An 8,469-nucleotide genomic window follows, 5' to 3' on the forward strand; every position below is an offset into this window, starting at 1 on the left:
CACTTCGCTCTGCAAATGAGCCAGCCAAGTTCCTCTCCTTTGCAGCCATCCACTGGGCTTCCTCTGGCTTTTTGGTCACCAGACTCTTTTCAGTGAGAGCATGTGCAGGTTTCAGGCATTTGTGTGGAAAGCCATGTAGCTGTACTGCACTGTCGCAGGGATTTTGGGGGCTTACCTGCTTTTCTCCCTGTCCTGGGCTGTGTTGCTCTCAACCGCCAAGATTCCCTGTTTCACCACAAATCCTTTCAGGGTCCAGCTCTGTTCAACATCTGTCTGAACATGTGGCACTCCTCTGGCAGACTGCTGAAGGCTTTGTATAAGTGTTCTGCTGGAAAACATCTGGGGTCTTGTTCTCTCCTCCCAGGGACAAAGAAAAAGCTGCATTGCTCTTGGCTTGGAGTTCAGGAAGAAATTGTTTGCTAAAGCCAGATGCATCCACTTTTGCTGACCTCACACTGGGGCTTTTGCATCTGACACTTGCAGAGGGGCTGTTCTCTCACTGACAGGCAGCAAAGGATTTGTCAGAGCCGAGGTCGATATGCCACCATTCTCAGTGGCAGATGGGGCAAAGAGACTGTGCACATCTGTAGTTTGGAAAATAAGTGATGTGAAAAAATAGGCTCACTGGTTGGATAACCTGCAGAGGGAAAGATGGACAGACAGTGCTTGGGTAGGTGGATGCAAGGCATTCATTTGGCTGTCCCCAATACACTCAAGTGATGGGGCTCATACCATGCACACAGAAACTAGGGAAATGCCCTGAGTATTGAGACAACACTTGGAATTAATAATTTCTGCCCAATTACCCACCCAAAATTATCCACCAAAGGAATTATCCACCCAAAAGAATGGCTTCAGATCTGCAGTTCCATCTCAGCTCAGAGGTATGCTCAGTTTTGCTTGTCCACCCTGTGCCATTTGAGTGTACTTCTTACACTGATCATTTTAACTCAGTGCTTTTCCAAACTTGGTCAGCACTTTTATCTCTTAAAAAACACTTGTGAGGATCTAAAATACAAAATGCAGTTTGCATGGAGTCATTCTTCCTGACTCCTGCCAATGTCCAGCTCTGCAGCCTGAGCCCTGGCTTATAGTCTTGTTGCAACATAGGGACACAGAAATTTCCTTTAGAGTTGTCAATGCCTCCTCCCCAGAGACATACCCAGTGTGAGTGAGGAGCACAACAGAGACATTATTGACCTGAGGCTAGAGGGGAATATTACATTGCTGTGCTGTACCTCTGAACAGGGCTCAGAGACACTCTTACCCTCTTGGATGTGCAGCACAAGGTTAATTTTTTAGCACTCTTTGCTCATTTCTGCAGTTCTTTGAATAGGCATGTGTCCTTCTTCCTCTGGAAATACAGACAGCAACTGAGTACTTTGCCTACCAGGGCTATGCACAGAAGCAAAAGCTGTCTGTTTCTAATGCTGTTACCCACTTTCTTACAGCTGGGGGTTGCATTATCCTTATTAACTGCAGCACAAAGAACTCATCATGTTACCCACAGATACACTTCAATCTTTCTGCAACACTGCTTTACCAGGCAGATCTCACGTCTGACATTATTTGCCTCCACTTACATTTCTGTAATTTATTAAAGTTTATTTCACCAAACTGTAATGATTTGATTAGATCCAGAGCCTCCTGGAACAGAGACCTCATTTGCCATGCCACCATGTTTCTGCCACCTGCCAACTTCTTAAAGGTTTTGTAACAGCTATTTTTTGAAAGGTCACTAGATAATTTTCAAATTCTTGTTTCTTTTGTATAAGGCATGGGTCTTACCAAAGCATTATGTGATACTAAATGAAAAAATGCTTTGAGGAAATCCAATTATATAACAGAAACACCATTCCCTTAATTGGATTGAAGCAGTAATCCTGTACTGCTTGCTTTTTATTCTTTTGTGTTGTTTTTATTTTGTTTTTGTTCAGTTTTTGTTTTAAGTAAGAAAAATAAACCAAGTTTATTTGACAGTACTGTGCTTCATGGTTGACTGTGGTTTCAGTCTTCACCCTCTGTTGATCCCGAGTGTCAAACCCACATTTGTATAAGATGCCAACTGTTCCCTTACCCTTACTTCTTCTATCTTCATGGAAATCCTATGCTAGTTGTTATTCTGCAAGGAAAACATTGACTGGATGGAGAGTACGTGGGTACAGGAGCACCTGCAGGAACAAGTGGCAGGAGCAGCCACAGGGTGGGCAGTCATGGATGGCATCTGCATGAGCTGACTATGGGTTGCAGCTGCTTTCCAGACCATTCCAACCCCCAGGATGGTATCAAATATTTGAAAGGATAAAGCAGGATATACTGAAGCTACTAAAAACAGTGTTTGGAAGATGAGATGTAAAGCATCTTGACAAAGAGAAGTGAGTATTTCTTCTTGGTTCTCAGAAAAGGAGCAGAGATTAAGAAAATGGAGAGACAAGAGACCACAGTCACCATCAGCTCCTAACAGGTACCAAAAGTCAAGACTCAAAAGCAGCACACATTTCATGAGGTAACAACACAGAAGCCATCATAAGACCTCAGTAGTGAGTGTCCCTTTAACTCTGCATCAGGATTCAGTGTCCTTGGACAGACTTGCTTGCATTTTGGTGCTTTCATCTTAGACAGACCACTCAGATGCTCTCAGCTTGAATATCCTAGTGAGTAAGAGGCAACTGGCTTAGTTTCAAAATAAGTACTCCCTCTTCCCATAGGGTTCCATAGTGAGCTTTGCTGTGTTCTTGCAATATGAGGTTTTGCTCTGAGATTTCTGATTTGCTTTTTTGCCATCTGCTGCTGTCACCTGGGGCTCCACGAGGAAGGATTTTGCTGCTGCTGGTAACAGTCCCAGTCTTTAACTAAAACAGCGGATACACAGCATACCGAGACCCTGTTGTGGCCTGTTATACATGTTGCCAGCTCCTCATGAGTGCCTGGTGTGTGAACTGGCCTGTCGTGCCAGGTGTCTCTTGTTATTAATGTGTGATGTAAGCACGATAGCAGCAGGGACCTTGAGAGTTCTGGAACAGGCCAGAAGCAGAGGCTCCAGGACTATAAATAACTCACTGGCAGTGGTTTAGGTGTGCAGCCTCAAAAGCTGGGCAAAGCCTGTGTTAAGTGTTCCAAAGAAAAGCAGCGGCAGCTGAGCAATGAGAAACACATCTGAGCAACAGGGTCAGGCACCTGCTGTGGTCTGGGAAAGCAACACCTGCCAGTGCTGTGCAGGAAAGGGGGTAGAGGACAAGGGCTAAGAACTGTCTAGAAGCTCAGACACCTTGAAGAAGTGCCAGGGTGCTGAATGTGGTGTGATTCTGGGGGCTTTTGTGCCACATCTGTGGGGCTGTGGATAGCTCTGCTGCATCTCTGCTCTCATGGGGACCACACGCAGCTGAGGCTGCAGGAGAACTTTGGACGTCATCTGGTCCAAGCCCCCTGCTCAAGCAAGGCCACACAGAATCAGTCACCCAGCACATGTCCAGATGGCATTTGAACATCTCTAAGGGTGGATATTCTCATCATCTGCCTGGATGCAAAACCCTTTTGAGCTGGCAATAGCAAGCAGGTGCATGGTGCCAGGAGTGTATCTGAATGATGGGCTTTTTGTGCCCATGTAATGCTCTGTGGGAATCCAGGGCATCCCTTTGGCTGCCCTGGAAGGTCTGGGACCCTGGCAGGGGGTCACGAACCCCCCTGTACAGAGCCCCAAGAGACACTGTCTCTGATCTCTGTCCATGGAAAAGAGTTTTCAATCTTCCAGGATGAATTACTAGCTCTGAATGTTTGATATAAGTAGCAACTAGTGTGGCACGGGTGCAAAAGTAGAATTTTAGGATTCTAGATAAGGAGTTCAAAGGGGGCAAGGTGGAGGAAATCGGGCATGCCTTGTCCTTTTTCTTCTTCTTCATGCCCTCCATGTTTTACTGTGGTGTTGGCATTTTTCTATTGGTTTAGGCTGGGTACACACTGTTCAGCATGAGTGACAGATATTGGCACATTATTGTAAATATAGCACATGTAGTTTTTAGTATATAATGTTTGTAACATCCCACTGAGGGGCAGAGCCCTGCACACTGTCCTGCAAGACAGACCTGCTGCAGGTCAGAAAGAACATGTTATAGATAAGCAAGAATAAACAGCCTTGAAAACCAGCACAGACGAATTACGACTTCTTCTTTGGCAGCGGGGCTGAAAGACAGAGACTTTCTACAATCTTGGGATCATTTAAATATCACAGATTCCGACAATGCTCCAGTTCTCAATGGGTTTAATACATATGTGTCAACGTGTAATCATGATTTTGGGCAGTACTATAATTAGCACCTAGCAAAATGCTTCAGAGGTGGGCCAGTGGCAGTGGTTTAGGCATGCTGATTTTCAAAGCAGCTAATTTTGCAGCGAGCAGACTCTCAGGCAGAGAACTACATTAGCCAGTTACAGCCTTGCTGCTTGCAGTAGCCAACACTGACTCTGATATTCAGCAGCCCATTACATGTTAAAGGCCCTCACCACCTCTGCAATTAGGTGTCATCTTGTCCACCAGAAATTCTCATTGCAGTGAGATCACAACCTGGAGGGCTGCTGAGTAGATTGAGAAATCCCAGTTTCCAATTCCTGTTTCTGTATTGTCTGGGGAATCCTTGCTCCATCAACAAGGTGTGCTGAGACCTTGTTTCTCCGGGATTCTTGCTGAGAAGTTCCACAATGTTCATGTAAGTTAGAGGTAATCAAAACACAGTCAATTTATCCCTCTGTAATTGTGTTTTCTAAGGGTATGATGGTGGTTTAGAATGATTATGGCAGGGAAAGATCTCTTGAGGGCTCTTGCTCAATCTCTTTACTCAAAGCTAGTGTAAATATGAATTCACATTTTATCATCACTCAGGGATTTGTCCAGTTGAAGGGAAAGATGTAGTCTTCATCCTCCTATTGCTTCAGAGACATCCAACTTGTCCCCTTAGCTTTGTGCTCCCTTGTAGGACTCCTGCTTAGACCTATGTTTGGAAAACCACCCAGGCCTGGTAAATATGTGAGGCAAATTTCTAGCAGCTGGGTGAGAAAGCAAGTTTTGGAGACACAGGCAGAAAGTCAATGTTTTCCACCTGAAATGAGCAAGACTTGGCCATCAGATGTTACCTACCTGAACTTGTGCAAAGAGTTTGACGCTGTCTCATGTGACATCTCTCAAAACTTGAGAGACATGGAAGTGTTCAGAGTCAGGTTGGATGGGGCTTTGAGCAATCTGCTCTGGGGGATGGTGTCCCTGCCCATGGCAAGGAAGTTAGAAGTAGATGGTCTTTAGAGGTCCCTTTCAACCCCAGCCATTCTATGCTTCTGTGACATTCTGAGGCTGCCTCTGTGGACTTGTATCACCAACACAGCCCACCTCACCTGTGCCACTGATGTCTTTACACAGCCTTTGCACTTCCCTGTCTCAAGCACATCCCCAGGCATTGATGATTGATGAGTGGGATGCATTAAATTCATTCAGACCCCAGTGCCAGGGCTGACCATACCACTGTGTCCTCTGTAAGAACACATCAGCTCTGGTCGTACTAGAGTCAGAAAGACAAAGAAATTTGGACCACAAACAGAAGAATTATCTCTTTTCCCTTCAATACAATGTTTCCCAGACCTGGTCTCTTCTCTGGCACATCTCACCCTTCCTTGGGCGCATGTATCTCTGACAGTATTTCTGGAAATGGGGAGAAAGTTATGCTGCAGAGACATCTTCTCCCACATTGCTGGAACACATGCTGCTCTGGAGTGCTGTGACCTCAGACCTAGACCCCCTTCATCAGTGCTGCTTTTCCTTGTGAAGACTTGTCACCACATTTCCCTTAGAGGGGTCACTAAATCCCATGGGAGAGAGATACAGTGGCTATGATTTTTTCCATTAAAAAAAAATTGTTTCTGTTCCAGATTGTTGTATTCTTGGAAAGAAAACTGAGGCATTTGCTAGGTGGGGTTTTGCTGGAAGATGACTTTTCAAACTCTTTTTCACATAGGAATCTACCAATGTTTTGCATTTTTGACTAAGTTGTTTCACTCCCTCTTGAGAGACAGTTGGAGGATGTTAAAAAAAAAACGTGGTCATTGAGCTCTTAATGTGATTTTCTAGGTGCCAAGAGTCAGGAGCACCTCCACATACTCCCAGACATGGGCTTAACAGGTTTGCCAGCTCTGGATGAGTTGGACACAATCTTGGAAAGTTTCACAGCTCCTCCCTTTCTCTCCTGCAGCACGGCAGATGGTCACAGTGTAAAGACCATGTCAAGTTCTGATTAGTAAAATATAGTGTAAAGCAGGTTTGGAAATCACAGGCAACTGTGTGACTCCCTGCTCTTTCCTTGGAAGTACTACGCAGGCTTCTCCAGGCTTGTTGGCATGGTCCATGACCTTGGTGCAGCAGTGTCCCATCACAGAGGGACTGCACTCCTGCTGCTCTACTGGCTCTGGCTTGGAGCGCCTGAGGGACTGCTTTATCACTGTGTCAGTCACACAGCCCAGGAACGGCTGATCAACCCTTGAAACCTCCCAAGGTGTCACCTCATTATGCTGTCCCAGGACTGCATCACCCTCCTTGGGAGGGGTTTTTTCACAGTGTTCATCCTGAATATCCCAAGCCTTCCCTTTGGCAGGAAAATTGGGAATTTCACTAGAAGTCTTGCTTGACTAAAAAGGGCACTTCTTGTAGCAAAATAATAAATAAAAACCAAACCAAACCAAAAAACCACCAACAAAAACACAACAACAAGAACAACAAAGCAGCATGTAAAAGTGGGAAATACGTTAGACAGCAAAAGAATGTAGTAAACATTGCTTACTTGGGTACTTAAAGACGGTATTGAGCATGGCCAAGTTCCACCTACAACTCAGACTAGAAAGGATCATTAAAGGTAGTACAACAGGACCCTACAGATATTCAAGAAGTTGGAGAAAATGCACATCCACTGGCAGATGGAGGATACACTGTGGTACTGGACAATATGGAAAAAAACCACAATGATCAATGAATTTTTGCAGCATCTTCAGAGGCAAAGCTGGCTCTCAGATATCTCCATTCACCAGCTTGGTTTTGGAAGTGGGTGGGAAGACCAAACGTGAGGCTTAAGGACTGCTTAAAGAATAGAATAGCTGACACTAACCCAGATGAGTTATCAGTTCATGTCAATGAAGCTGCTGTCAGCCATGGTGGAGTATCATGGCAAATGGGAAAAGGCTGAATGAAAAACCTAATATGATGCCCACCTTTAGGGAGGGCAAGGAGAAAGACATGTGAAACAGCAGTAGTACCTCCATCTTGTGTAGTAATTACAAAATGTAATTACAAAATTATTATGAGTAATACCTCCATCCTTGGAAAAATCACAGAGCAAGAATTCTTGGAAATAATTTTCATGCATGTGAGAGGCAGGAAGGTAATCAGGAAAAAGTCTGCTGGTCCAGCCTTTGGATTTAACCCAAACCCCTTATTTTCCCCGCTTAGCTCATCACTGCGAGGTCTAGTGCAGACTTGGGAAGTCAAGTCACCACTGACTCTACAGAGATTTTTGTGCACTCATCTTCATTGCTGGTAGTTATATTTAGACCAGTGGATGGATAAGGAAAACAGGCTTCAGGAGTGGGGTTGCTGCCTTGGGTTGAGAGAAAATATAGGTGTCATATAAGTGCATGGTCCTGAGTATATAGACATCCTGCACATTGGATGTAGTCAAATAAGAACAGATCCAGCAATCAGCAGTCCTGTGCTAGGACAAGCACGCCTACTTCAGACTCCTTCCAAGAGGGTGAAAAGGTTTAGCAAACTCCAGCTTAGAACTTTCCTTCCTTTTAACAACAGCTTCTTTTTTGTTGTGGGTTTTTGGCTCTTTTTTCCCCCTGTGGGCTGGAGAACAGTAAAGTGTAGCCAGGTAAACATGTGGGATAAATGTAAGAAACCTTTGCTCCCTCATTGGGGCTTTTGGCAGGCAGGTGGAGCACAAGTTGGAGAAAGCTCTGCTAGAGCAAGTAAGGTCTCGCAGCAAAAGTCATGGGATCCTTTACCAGCCACGTGCTGGAAAAGGGAAGCCTTGGTAGCTAATGAGGAGAGGGGTGAAATCCTGGTGACACTTCTCTGCTGCTTTCAGCATTGTCCCCAGAGCCCTAGGAGGCAGTTGTGAAGGGACAAAGCAGGCAGAGACCACTGCTCTCTTCCAGATCCCTCAGTCAATACGGTCTTCAAGCAACTGCAGGAGCTTGGGGATGTCCTGCTCACTGTGCCAGCCTGGGCCTAGAGGCTGGTACTTGGTCTCAGCTGGAAACAAGCCCACCTTTCCCTGGAGAGCACTGGGGAGCTCATGCCTAGCCTTAGCCACAGTCTGGCCAGAAAGGTCTCTTCCACAGAAACTGTTTTTGTGAGAAATTGCCAAGGAACACAGGCAAATGTTTACTTCAGATTCCCAGGAATTACTCCTCCATTTCCACACTCCAGCCAAA

This window comes from Anomalospiza imberbis, chromosome Z (assembly GCF_031753505.1).
Source record: "Anomalospiza imberbis isolate Cuckoo-Finch-1a 21T00152 chromosome Z, ASM3175350v1, whole genome shotgun sequence".
NCBI classification, from domain to species: Eukaryota; Metazoa; Chordata; class Aves; order Passeriformes; family Viduidae; genus Anomalospiza; species Anomalospiza imberbis.